Source organism: Terrapene carolina, unplaced genomic scaffold (genome assembly GCF_002925995.2).
Source record: "Terrapene carolina triunguis isolate 2854851 unplaced genomic scaffold, T_m_triunguis-2.0 Scaffold58, whole genome shotgun sequence".
In the NCBI taxonomy this organism is placed as follows: domain Eukaryota; kingdom Metazoa; phylum Chordata; order Testudines; family Emydidae; genus Terrapene; species Terrapene triunguis.
In genome coordinates, this window is record NW_020664409.1 from 17171548 (window position 1) to 17182972 (window position 11425).

Genomic DNA, 11425 nt, shown 5'->3' on the forward strand with positions numbered 1-11425 from the left:
ACGAACCCCTGTTGCTTTGCCTCGGGCACCTCTGTGCCAGCAACAGTATGTCTTTTCATACTGTGTGTGCTCTGCAGGATACTCTGCACTCACTGATACACAATGTAATAGTGTACAAAATGTCATTTCATTTGTACATAAAATACGTATGTAAAAATGTATTTTTTAAATGAATAATGACTGGATCAAACACTGAGCTGTGGTATCTTTTATTAGGCAAAACTCCATTGAAACCAGGATGTGTTTTTTTTTCCTTCTTATTCTCCAAAGGGTGACCACCCTCTGCAGACTCTTCTTTTACAAAGGACGACAACAAACTTCAATGCTAGAAAATAAGTTTTTACAACATAATAGCTCAGAATTTAAATACACAAATGCTAGAAAATGCAAAGTTATTGCCCCATAGCAACACTATTCAACCACATTTCATATACTGTACCTATTTGGACATAAGTATGACAACATATACAGAAATACAAGACTGCCTACATGCAAAGGTTCACGTTATAATTATTAAGGAAAACGCAACTTTGTATTTCTGAATTTTTGGTGTTTATACTCTCAACCATAATATTTCATTAATGCCTTTTTATTTTCCAGTGAAGAGCTGCATTGACTATAAGGAAATAAAGAAAGAGTCTAACTCATTCATTTCAGTCCATGTTGTATGCTGTTATAAAAATATGCAACTAAGCTTACATTTTAAAAAGTTTTAAACTAAGAAAACTTTAAGTAACTTAGAAGTGATTGAAGTTATTAATATACAGAAAAATTTCTGCAGGAGTGATAGTAAAGGTTTCGCTCAATGTTTTACCTTAGGATTTCCCAAAATTCTAATAAAACTGACATGTTCGAACATACTGAAAAAGTCACAGTCCATCATTCTCATATCAGTGCATTTGACTTTTTTTTTTTTAAATGTATGGATTATACAATTACTGCCTGCCTCCATATATTATATGTAAGAGCTACAATCTGATTATATGTCCATGTTGTAATAATTTATGAAATAAAGCTAGCATGACTATAATGTTACCTCTACAATGAATATAATTTGCTGTGAATAGTCTAGGGCAGTAGTTCTCAACATTTTTGGGCTCAGGACTCATTTGTAAATCTTGATGGCCTGACCGACCCAGTACATAGCTTTAGTGCAAAAAACATCTGGTTTAGTAAATATTTGTTACCCATAAGTAAGTACTAAATAAGTCCTAGATAACCACACTCTGGACCATAGCAGTGGCTACTGCCTAGGGTGATCAGATAGTAAATGTGAAAAATTAGGATGGGGGTAGGGAGTAATAGACCACTAAGACAAAGCCCTGAATATCGGGACTGTTCCTATAAAATTGGGACATCTGGTCACCCTACTCCTGCCCCACAGGACAGACTGGGCTGGTCAATGGGGACCAGCCAGGCCAAGTTTGTGTAAGTACCATCATGACCCAATACATGGAGTTGCAGTGCCACTCATTTAAATCTAGTCCAGCCAGCCCCATCATCATGAGAGAGAGGCGGGTAGGCCAAACCCAAACAGTGGTGTGACCCCATGCACCAAGCAACACCATCCAGAGTGGGAAGCCAAGTCCAGCCAGCCCCTTCCTTGGTACTGGAGCTGCAGCTGTGGGGTAAGTACAGAGTGGGCTCTGCAACCACCCTCCTCAGGGCCTCCTACACAAACTCAGAGACAGGACCTAAACCTCCTCCTTGGGCCTCCCATGCGACCCTTTGACACATTCTGGGATCCTCGTTTTGGATTATGACCCATATTAGGTTGAGAAACTCTGGCTTAGGGGACTGCAAAACAAACCAAACTGAAACGGGTAATTGTCTTCATCTTTCCTACATCCAATGTTCCATCTTGATCCTAGTAGCCTTACATCATAATGGAGGATTGGGATGTTGGGATTCATATTGTCTTCAGGCCAAACCTCTATATTATTAAAATAAGAATAGCTGTAATTTGCCCTAATTATATACATTAGCTGAGCTGCAGGAGAGCTGCTAATGCAACCTTCAATGGGACAAAGTCCAGACAGCCCATGTCTAATGCTCTGCACCATCAGCAAATCATTCCTTCTACAAAAACTCCCAGCAATTTTGGATTCCAGTTATTATTATCCCATAGATACCACACATTTGCTTCATATATTACAGATAATAAAAAATGCTGTTCCTAGGCTCTTATAAACCTAAATTAAGAAAAAACACTAAGGTAGCATAAGGGAACAAGGGTTAAAGCAACCCTGTTTTAATGGGTTCACCAGGGCTGGTGTTAGACTTGCTGTGGCCCAGGGCCCCACCACCCAGGGCCAACGCCCAAGGGCTTTAGCTGGGGCGATGGGTCTCAGTCTTGGGCTCCCCACCCACCCAGGGGGATGGGGCTTTGGCTTTGCCTCCCCCCCGGGGCAACAGAGCTTGGGTAGGCTCGGGCTTCAGTCCCCCATCCTGAAGGGGGTTGCGGTGCAATGATGTTTGAGAACGCCTGGGTTAAAGCAACAAAATTATGGGGATGCTAAGACGCAGCATAAAAGTTCCACTTTGGGACTTTCCCCCACGTTTTCTCCCCACCCAACCAACCAACTCACCCGCCCCCACTTTGAACTGAAGATCAGGGTTTATAGGCCTCATGAAAAGTGTTTTAAGAGACTGAAGGAGTAGAGTGAAAGTATGTGAAGCTAGATCAGAAGGAAAGGGTCCCCAGCCTTAAAGGGCTGCTTAGAAGAAATTAGAGGTGAAGAGTGTTGCTAACTTGGGTCTTTACACAGACTGTTTATTTTTTCAATGTAATTTTATTTCTTGACAACACATTTTCAAGTTATTATAAAAATGAATTTCTTTTATGCACACTCACTCTCCCCCCTCCGCAAGTTAGGGATAAGTGACCCTTCGCACAATTGAAAACGTCCCATCACCAAGTGATGTTGTTTGCATGACACAACACAACTATCAGGCACAGGGCAGGAGGCAGCTTTTAGTCGGGGCACAGACGCAGACCGGCTACAGCGCGGCACTGCGCTAACTGAACCTGGGGTTTGACTGAATCGAATTAAAACTGGAGCAGTTTTTAAGGACGATCGCTACGTGGCGAGGTCACACGTCACCCTGCGCAGCGCCAGGTCAGTAAGGGGCCAGGCTGCAACCACCGGGCAGCCATCTTATCGCGCCCAGGCCTCCAGCTCCCCTCGCCTGCCCTCACATCCCCCCGAGCACTGGGGCGCGGCAGGCGCCAGGCACGGCCCGGGCGCCTGGTCGAGGTCGCGCGCCGCGCCCCAGCCCGTTCAGGACACGCGCCAGGGTCGGGGCGGCTCAAAGCTGGTGGGCCGCGGCCCTGGTGGAAGGCCGGCTAGGCCCGCAAGCCGCAATGCACGCTGGGAAACAAAGCCGCCGGAGTCCGGCTCCAGACGCGTGCCTGCGGCCGCACATGCGCCATTATCCCCGCAGCCAACATGGCGGCACAGCGCGCTGAGAGCATGCGCGCCCCTCTTTGAAATAGGGCGCTTCTCGCGCGTGCGTTCTCTGCCGCCTTCGCCGTACTGCACAGAAAGCTCAGGGCATGGGCGCTTCCCGGCTCCACCTTTCAACACGCTCCACGCATGTGCGGCCCCTTGTCACCACAACTCAAATCGCACGCGCAGTCCTAACGCGTAGGAACAGGGAGCCGTCCCGCATGCGCACTCCCTCGCTTCCTTGTTAAGTTTTTTTTTTCCATTTGACGGGGGAGGGAGAACCATCTCAGCGCCACGCGCGCCAGCCAATCACAGCTCGCTACGTTTTTCCAGCCCTCAGCGGTCCCGCCATTCACACGCCCTTTCATGGCGTTGGAGGCGGGACATGCAAATAGATTGGCTAGCAAACGAGTTCCTGGCCACCCGCCCACAAAAGCAAGAAAACGACGGCAGCGCAGAGGCCCAAAAAGCCTGGGGGGAAGCATAAGGCCGATTTCGGCCCAGTAGGTGCCCCATACACCCATAGGAGGTGCCTACAACGGTTGCAAATGACAACCTGCGGGACGGAGCCTCCCAAGAAGGCCAAACGGCCGCAGCCCGTTAGGTTTCACTTACCGCTCAGGGGGAGCCGTCCGCCTCCGCTTGTGATGATCTTGGTCACAAGTGGCGCGCCGTAGATTCGCCGTTCTGCGTCACTCTCAGAACGAGGCCGCGTAGCGCTGGGGGGGAGGGGAGGAGGAAAGAAAGAGAAAGGCCACGTGCGGTCACGTGATACGCGGCCAGACCAGGAGCCGGCGCGTGCAGGAGCTTGCAAGAGAACCCGCTGACCTCCCATCCCCAAAACTCCGCGCGGCCGTTTCGTGGTCCCTGAGATGCGCCGATGCAGGGGCTGGCCCCGAAGAGGCCTCGCGCGCACCCCCCCCCCCCGGGCCCCACGTGGGGGCGGTGGTGGAACCTGCTGGCTGCGCTTCGTGCGCCTGGTGGCAGCGGTGCCCGCGGGTGGTAGCGGGGCGCTGGGGCCTAGGGTGGCCAGACAGCCAAGTAAAAAATCGGGACGGGGGTGGGGGTTAATAGCCTATATAAGAAAAAGACCCCAAAATTGGGACCTTCCCTATAAACTCGGGACATCTGGTCACCCTACTGGGGCCCCCATTGCCCCGTGTAGGCAGCTGCGCTGAGGGGCGAGATGAGGGAGTGCTGGGCATCCCCGATCCAGCGGCTATCCCAGTTGCCTGGGCGGGGGCTGCCCTGGGAGGAGGCCGGGGCAGAGCGCGGGAGCGACGGGGATGCTGCAGGCTGGACGGGGTGCGCAGACTCGGCGCCTGAGGCCCGCTGGAGCCCCCTGCAAGTCTTCGCTCACCACCGCTCGGTTGTTTCTAGGGCAAGTGGTTAGGGGGAAATAGCAAACAGGCAAAAAAACAGACTCTGAAGTCCCAGCAGGACGGGGCTGGATGGAGGAGATGCTCCAACATTAGCATGTGCTGTCTACCTGGTCTCCACCTGAGTTGTTTTAAATCTGTGGTTCACAGCCCACTCAGCACACACCCGTGGTGCTCATGTGACATCCTCAGGCCCTTACAGGCAATATTTATATTGTGTGGATGTGGCCTACATAATAGAGAGCTGCATATGCAGCCCAAAATGGTAAATAGTTTGAGAACCAGTGGTCTAAATTACAGACTTGAAACCCTTTCTGGTAATGTTCAAATTGAAGGATAGCCAATGGTTGATCCCTTAATGCTCACAAATGTCTCTGTACTAAAATGCAGTTGCTTTTGTTTTCAAGTTGAGTATCTTGGTTGCTAGGAAAACCATATTAGGGCCTTGCAATCTGACCACACTGTTTTTGAGTCAGTAATATTTAATTGTACAGCACTTCCCCTCCCCACGGCCCTTTGGAAAGGTAGGCTAGAGTTATCATCTTGCAAAACTGAGGTGTATGGCAATTAAGTGACTTGCTATAGTTGTGGCGCTCAGGAGCAGTACTTAGGCCTATTCACTCCCATTTCTACACTGTGTCCACTGAAGGATGCCACAAGACTCACAAAAGTGTAGTACTGGAAGGGACATTGAGAGGTCCTCTAGTCCAGTACCCTGCACTCAAGGCAAAAGTATGTAATAACTAGACCATTCCTAAAAGGTGTTTGTCTAACCTATTCTTAAAAATTCCGGTGGAGAGTCCACAGTCTCCCTAGGCAATTTATTCCAGTGATTAACCATCCTGATAGGAAGTTTTTCCTAATGTCCAACCTAAACTGCCCTTGCTGCACTGTAAACTCTTTGCTTTTTGTCCTATTTTCTTTGTATCCTATTTTAAAACATATCCTAATTATTTTCCATTCTTTTCAATTTCATCACATAGGTGGAGAGCCTGCAAACCCTTTTAAAAAACATACTTAGCTTTACTCACTATTTTAGTAAATAAAGTTGGGTATGTACTTAAGGGTTTGCAGAAGCAAGGCCTAATCCAGAAGTTCTTACGCAAGCAAAACATCAACTGACTTTTTTGGGAGTTTTATGTGCTTTAAGGACTTTAGGGTTGGGCCCTAAGTTTTCTTTAATGTTCTGCAACTTGAAGAGGGAGACATTACTATTGTAGAAATGGCAATATTAACAAAAACAATATTTGCAAAGGAAGTGTGATATGTAACAAAAATCAGTTATTTTCTTATTTCTTTTTTATAAGCACGTATAAAAACTCATTTTAAACTAACTGAAGTGTACTACACAAAGTGACTATTGAATTAAATTCTAACTTTATGTAAAGAATTTTAAAACAATTCTGAAAATTAAAATATGTTCATCGGTTGTTTTAAAACCATCAGGATGTATTTGTTAAAATGTATCAAAATGAGACCTGCAGGAACTCTTAATAGAATAAATAAAAGATTATAAAAATATATTTGCTTTTATTTTTTAAAAAAGCTATTTAGAAAATACTATTATGAATTATTCTGCAATGCATATTCTTTCAAAACTGTCATTGATTTTACTGCGAATTTTGCTTACCTAAAGAATGTAAGATTACTTTTTTAAAGTCCAGAGGAAGTGCTGTATTAATAATACTGTGCAGTTTAGCCAGCAGAGGGTATACTGTGCACAAAGATAGTTTTAATATTCCCAATCCCATTTCTGTAAACCAAATGCCTGTAGCCAGAAGTTTCAAGTACATTGCTCTCAGTACACAAATGCAGTGACTCTATTAAATGTCAGTCTATTTATTTTGAAATGATACCAATGTAACTGAAAGCAGAATTTGTCCCCATATCTGTATCTACATTTCAGTTTCATTTACGGATGGCCAAAGCTTTCCTGCTCAAACAAACAAACAAAACCCAAAACTTGTTAAATATTAGAAGTATATAAAATTTTAAAATACACAAATAAATTACATTAGACGTTACTGTCAGGCAGAAAGTGGAAAGATAATTTATTGGCTAATAAAGAAGGAAATTAGCAAACTTTTAAAATGCTAAAGGTAATTATTAAAAGACATTTAGAGAAAATAGAATTTAACGTTACAATGATTCTCACTGATGGCTGGTTCAGCTCTGCTATAGCTGAGTTTGGAGAATAGAATGGAGTGGTGTAAGGTCCATTGCCCTAAAGATTTCTTCTTCACTCCTACACAACAGACAAGAGCTTTGCTATGCAGTTACATTTGCTACTCTGATGTCTGCCAACGCAAATGAAAGAAAAGGAAACCAAGCACCTTTAATGTTTAAAATTCACACTAATTTGTGCAATTTTGCTCATATGATGTTTCTGAAACAAATTCTATAAATGTAATTTCTCCAGATGTCTACAATAGTTATCATCATAAAAGTAACAGTCTGAGCCTGAACAACAGCAAACAATCCAAAATATTCCCAGAATACTTGAACTAGAAAGTGTGGTTAAATGGTTTGTGTGAACTTGGAAGCTCAGTTATAGTGTCCTGCACTGCCATGCAAGAAAATGAGGTTTAACTCAAATCCTAATCTCTTGCTTCTTCCTGTCAAAAAGGTCTGGGAGTGCTGTAGAGATGTAGTGTATTTTAACTCCTGGCATAGGAAGACTCATGCAGGACACGGATATGAACAATTCCCTGGAAATAGGCTCAATTTCCCATATTTATATATCAGTTTGTAGTGAGACCTACCCTCTTCCCAACAGAAAATTCGGAGGACTAGTTCATAGGCTTGCTAATGGTCTAAGCAACTAGTGAGAAAGTATGTCCCATGTAGCTCTAACTCAAATGAGAAGCTGCATAAAGGAAAATTTGGTCCCATACCAGCCAAATCTCAAAACTGGGTTACTGGGGAACAAAATGGCTGATGTAATTCAATGTTGATAAATGCAAAGTAATGCACATTGGAAAACATAATCCCAACTATACATATAAAATGATGGGGTCAAAATTAGCTGTTACCGCTCAAGAAAGAGATCTTGGAGTCATAGTGGATAGTTCTCTGAAAACTCAGTGTGCAGCGGCAGTCAAAAAAGCAAACAGAATATTGGGAATCATTAAGAAAGGGATAGATAATAAGACGAAAAATTATATTGCTTCTATATAAATCCATGGTATGCCCACATCTTGAATATTGCATGCAGATGTGGTTGCCCCATCTCAAAAAAGATATTGGAATTGGAAAAGGTTCAGAAAAGGGCAACAAAAATGATTATGGATATAGAATGGCTTCCATATGAGGAGAGATTAATAAGACTAACAATCCCCAGAGTCTGTGTCGGCAGGGGCTTTTTGCTCCTGGTAGGTTGAACCATGCTGGATTGGTCTGTGGGGAATGGGCCAGAGAAAACAGACACCCTGGTCCTCCAGTTTGGGGGTTTGGCACAGGGCTAACAACCCTGTCCCGTAAAAAACAAAATATGTTACGGAAACAGCGATGGGGATAGAATAGAGGTCTATAAAATCAGGATTGGTTTGGAGAAATTAAATAAGGAAGTGTTATTTACTCCTCATAACACAAGAACTAGGGGTCACCAAATGAAATTAATAGGCAGCGGGTTTAAAATAAACTAAAGGAAGTGTTTTTCCTCACAATGCAAAGTCAATTTGTGGGACTTTTTGCCAGAGGATGTTGTGGTTGTGAAGGCCAAGACTATAACAGGATTCTAAAAAGAACTAGATAAGTTCATGGAGGATAGGTCCATCAATAGCTATTAGCCAGAATGGGTAGGGATGATGTCCCTAGCCTCTGTTTGCCAAAAGCTGGGAATGGGTGATGGGGGATAAATCACTTGACGAATAGAACAGGTAATCATTCCCTCAGGAGCACCTGGCATTGGCCACTGTCAGAAGACACGCTACTTTGATGGACCTTTGATCTGACCCGGTATGGCCATTCTGTCATTCCTGTCCGAATTGTCTCACAGGCAGGTGGTTTACAAAAGAAAACTTCATGTCTGCTCAAAATTTTGGCAAATACTAGTATCAGAAATCCAGTCACTTGTCCACTTAGTAACTCACTGCTGAACTGTCCCCAATTATACCCAACATAGGATGGAAAACTGCAGGGATTCTCAAACTTCATTGCACCGTGACTTCCTTCTGACAACAAAAATTACTACACAACCCCAGGAAGGGGGACCGAAGCCTGAGCCCCACCGCCCCCGGCTAAACCCCTGGGCTTTGGCCCTGGGTGGTGGGGCTCAGGCTTCAGCCCTGGGTGGTAGGGCTCAACCTTCAGCTTCAGCCCCAGGCCTCAGCAAGTCTAACACTAGCCCTGGTGACCCCATTAAAACAGGGTCGTGACCCACTTTGGGGTCCTGACCTACTGTTTGAGAACTGCTGGATTAGAGTGCTCCTTGTGTATTTCAAATCTTGTACAATGCTTACAGTATACTGTCCTCTGGTATCCGTTCTTTGTCATGGCGGGACAGCTTGCGTGCTCTAACAATCCCCAGAGTCTGTGTCGGCAGGGGCTTTTTGCTCCTGGTAGGTTGAACCAAGCTGGATTGGTCTGTGGGGGAGAGGCCAGAGAAAACAGACACCCTGGTCCTCCAGTTCGGGGGTTTGGCACAGGGCTAACAACCCTGTCCCGTAAAAAACAAAATATGTTACAGAAACAGCGATGGAGAAATTGACCATTACTGTTTGTGATGGCCTTCAGGAGGCAATGAGCCATATGATTCCAGTGGCGAAAGCCGAAAGGAAGCCACTGGCATGAAGACTGAAGTGCTCAACACCAAGACAAAAGCCAGACTTGGTTTTCGGGACGTACAGATAATGTACAAAACAGGGAAGCTAGCTCAGGTCACAGCAGAGATGAGATGCTATAGCTTACACATCCTGGGTGTCAGCAAGAGCAGATGAATGGGATCAGGAAGATTAACAACAGCCTCGGGAGAAACTTTGCTGTATTCTGGACGCGATGATGGACAACACCATGAGGGTGTTGCCATCCTTTTGAAGAAGGGAGTGCTTTCCCATTCTTTGCTTGAATGGAAGTCCATCAACAGCAGACTTATGAGAGCCAAACTGAAAGGGAAACATAATAATATCACTGATTCAGTGCTATGCTCCAACTTTCCACATTACTTTATAGTGCAGAATGCTGGGGAATGAGAAAATATGACATGTCCAAACTGTCTTCATTCCATACAACCTGCCTCAGAAAAATCCTCCGTATCTTTTGGCCCAGAACAATCTCAAACGAAGATCTATTGACACAGTGCAGCCAAGAGGATATGAGCACCATCATTGCCAGGAAGCTTTGGAGATGGATTGGTCACGTGCTTTAGATGGAAACTGATTCCATCACCCGAGTGGCAATAAGATGGGTACCTGAAGGCAAGTGAAAACAACATGGCGAAAAGCTGTGGAAGCCGAGCTGAAAAACTTGGGGCACAGCTGGGGAAGTATTGAAAGCCTTGCCAGAAACAGACAGGAGTGGAAGAGCTTCGTCACTGCCCTAAACAGAAAACAGAGCCGACAGTATAATTTCACTGTACACAACATAGGAGTTCTTCAGATATACTCACATACTGTCTCACATGGAAATAAATGATAATAAGAAACAAATTTTTAACAGTAAAGACAATCTTTGTACAAACTTACCAAGGAATGTGTGATAGATTTTTCCATCACTTTTAATCAAGATTGAATGCTTTTCTAAAAGCTATGCTGAAGTTCAACAATGTGATTGGGCTTGTTGCAGGAATTACTATGTCCTGTGTTATACAGAAGGTCAGACGAGATGATCACTATCGTCCCTTCTGGCCTGAAAATCTATGAATCTTCATGCACACAATGTCATGACTCAAGTAGTCAGATAAATATATTGACGGCTTTGGCTTTAATTTTGATTGCTATTTAAGCTTGAATCATTAGCTATCATGTCACACAAAATAACTAAGGACCAAGAGAAAATCAAAAATGCCTAAATGACTTAGGAGCCTTGGCCCACATTTTTAAAAGTATTTAGACATTGCTCTGCTCAGTGTTGCAAGGCCAAAGTGACTTAGATGTCTAAGTCCTATTTTCAAAAATGACTTAGCACTATAAATCTCATTGAAAGTCAAGAAAATTAGAATTAGGCTCCTAAATCACTTAGGACCAGATGTTTAAAGGTATTTGGGCATCTAAAGACACCTATCTGCAGCTATAGGTACCTAAAAAGCAACAAAGAGTCCTGTGGCACCTTATAGACTAACAGATGTATTGGAGCATTTTGTAAGTACCTTTTGAAAAATTTACCCTAAGAACTTGATCCAAAGCCCTCTGAAGTCAATGGAAAGACTTACTTATTTCAGCTGGCTTTGGCTCACGCCCTATCCTGTGAAAATGTATACACGTTTAACTGAAACCATTGGTACTACTCACGTGAATACAATTATTCAAGTAATGTGTTTGCAGAACTGAGCTCTAAATTATACCCTTGGTTATAGTCATGGAACTCCTAGGGAAGGTAATGGGAGTCACACACACACACACACACACACACACACACACACACACACACACACACACACAC

General features: G+C 44.3%; 1 protein-coding gene across 1 annotated transcript in view; it reads right to left on the reverse strand.

Moving 5' to 3' along the window:
* The window catches only part of ZNF407 (zinc finger protein 407), a 442750-nt gene extending 438644 nt beyond the window's left edge, over positions 1 to 4106 (reverse strand). The window contains exon 1 of the mRNA XM_024212187.2: positions 4065 to 4106. The gene's annotated coding sequence lies outside the window, so the exon portion shown is untranslated. The remainder of the gene's footprint in view (positions 1 to 4064) is intronic.
* Between the last annotated feature and the right edge of the window lie 7319 nt (positions 4107 to 11425).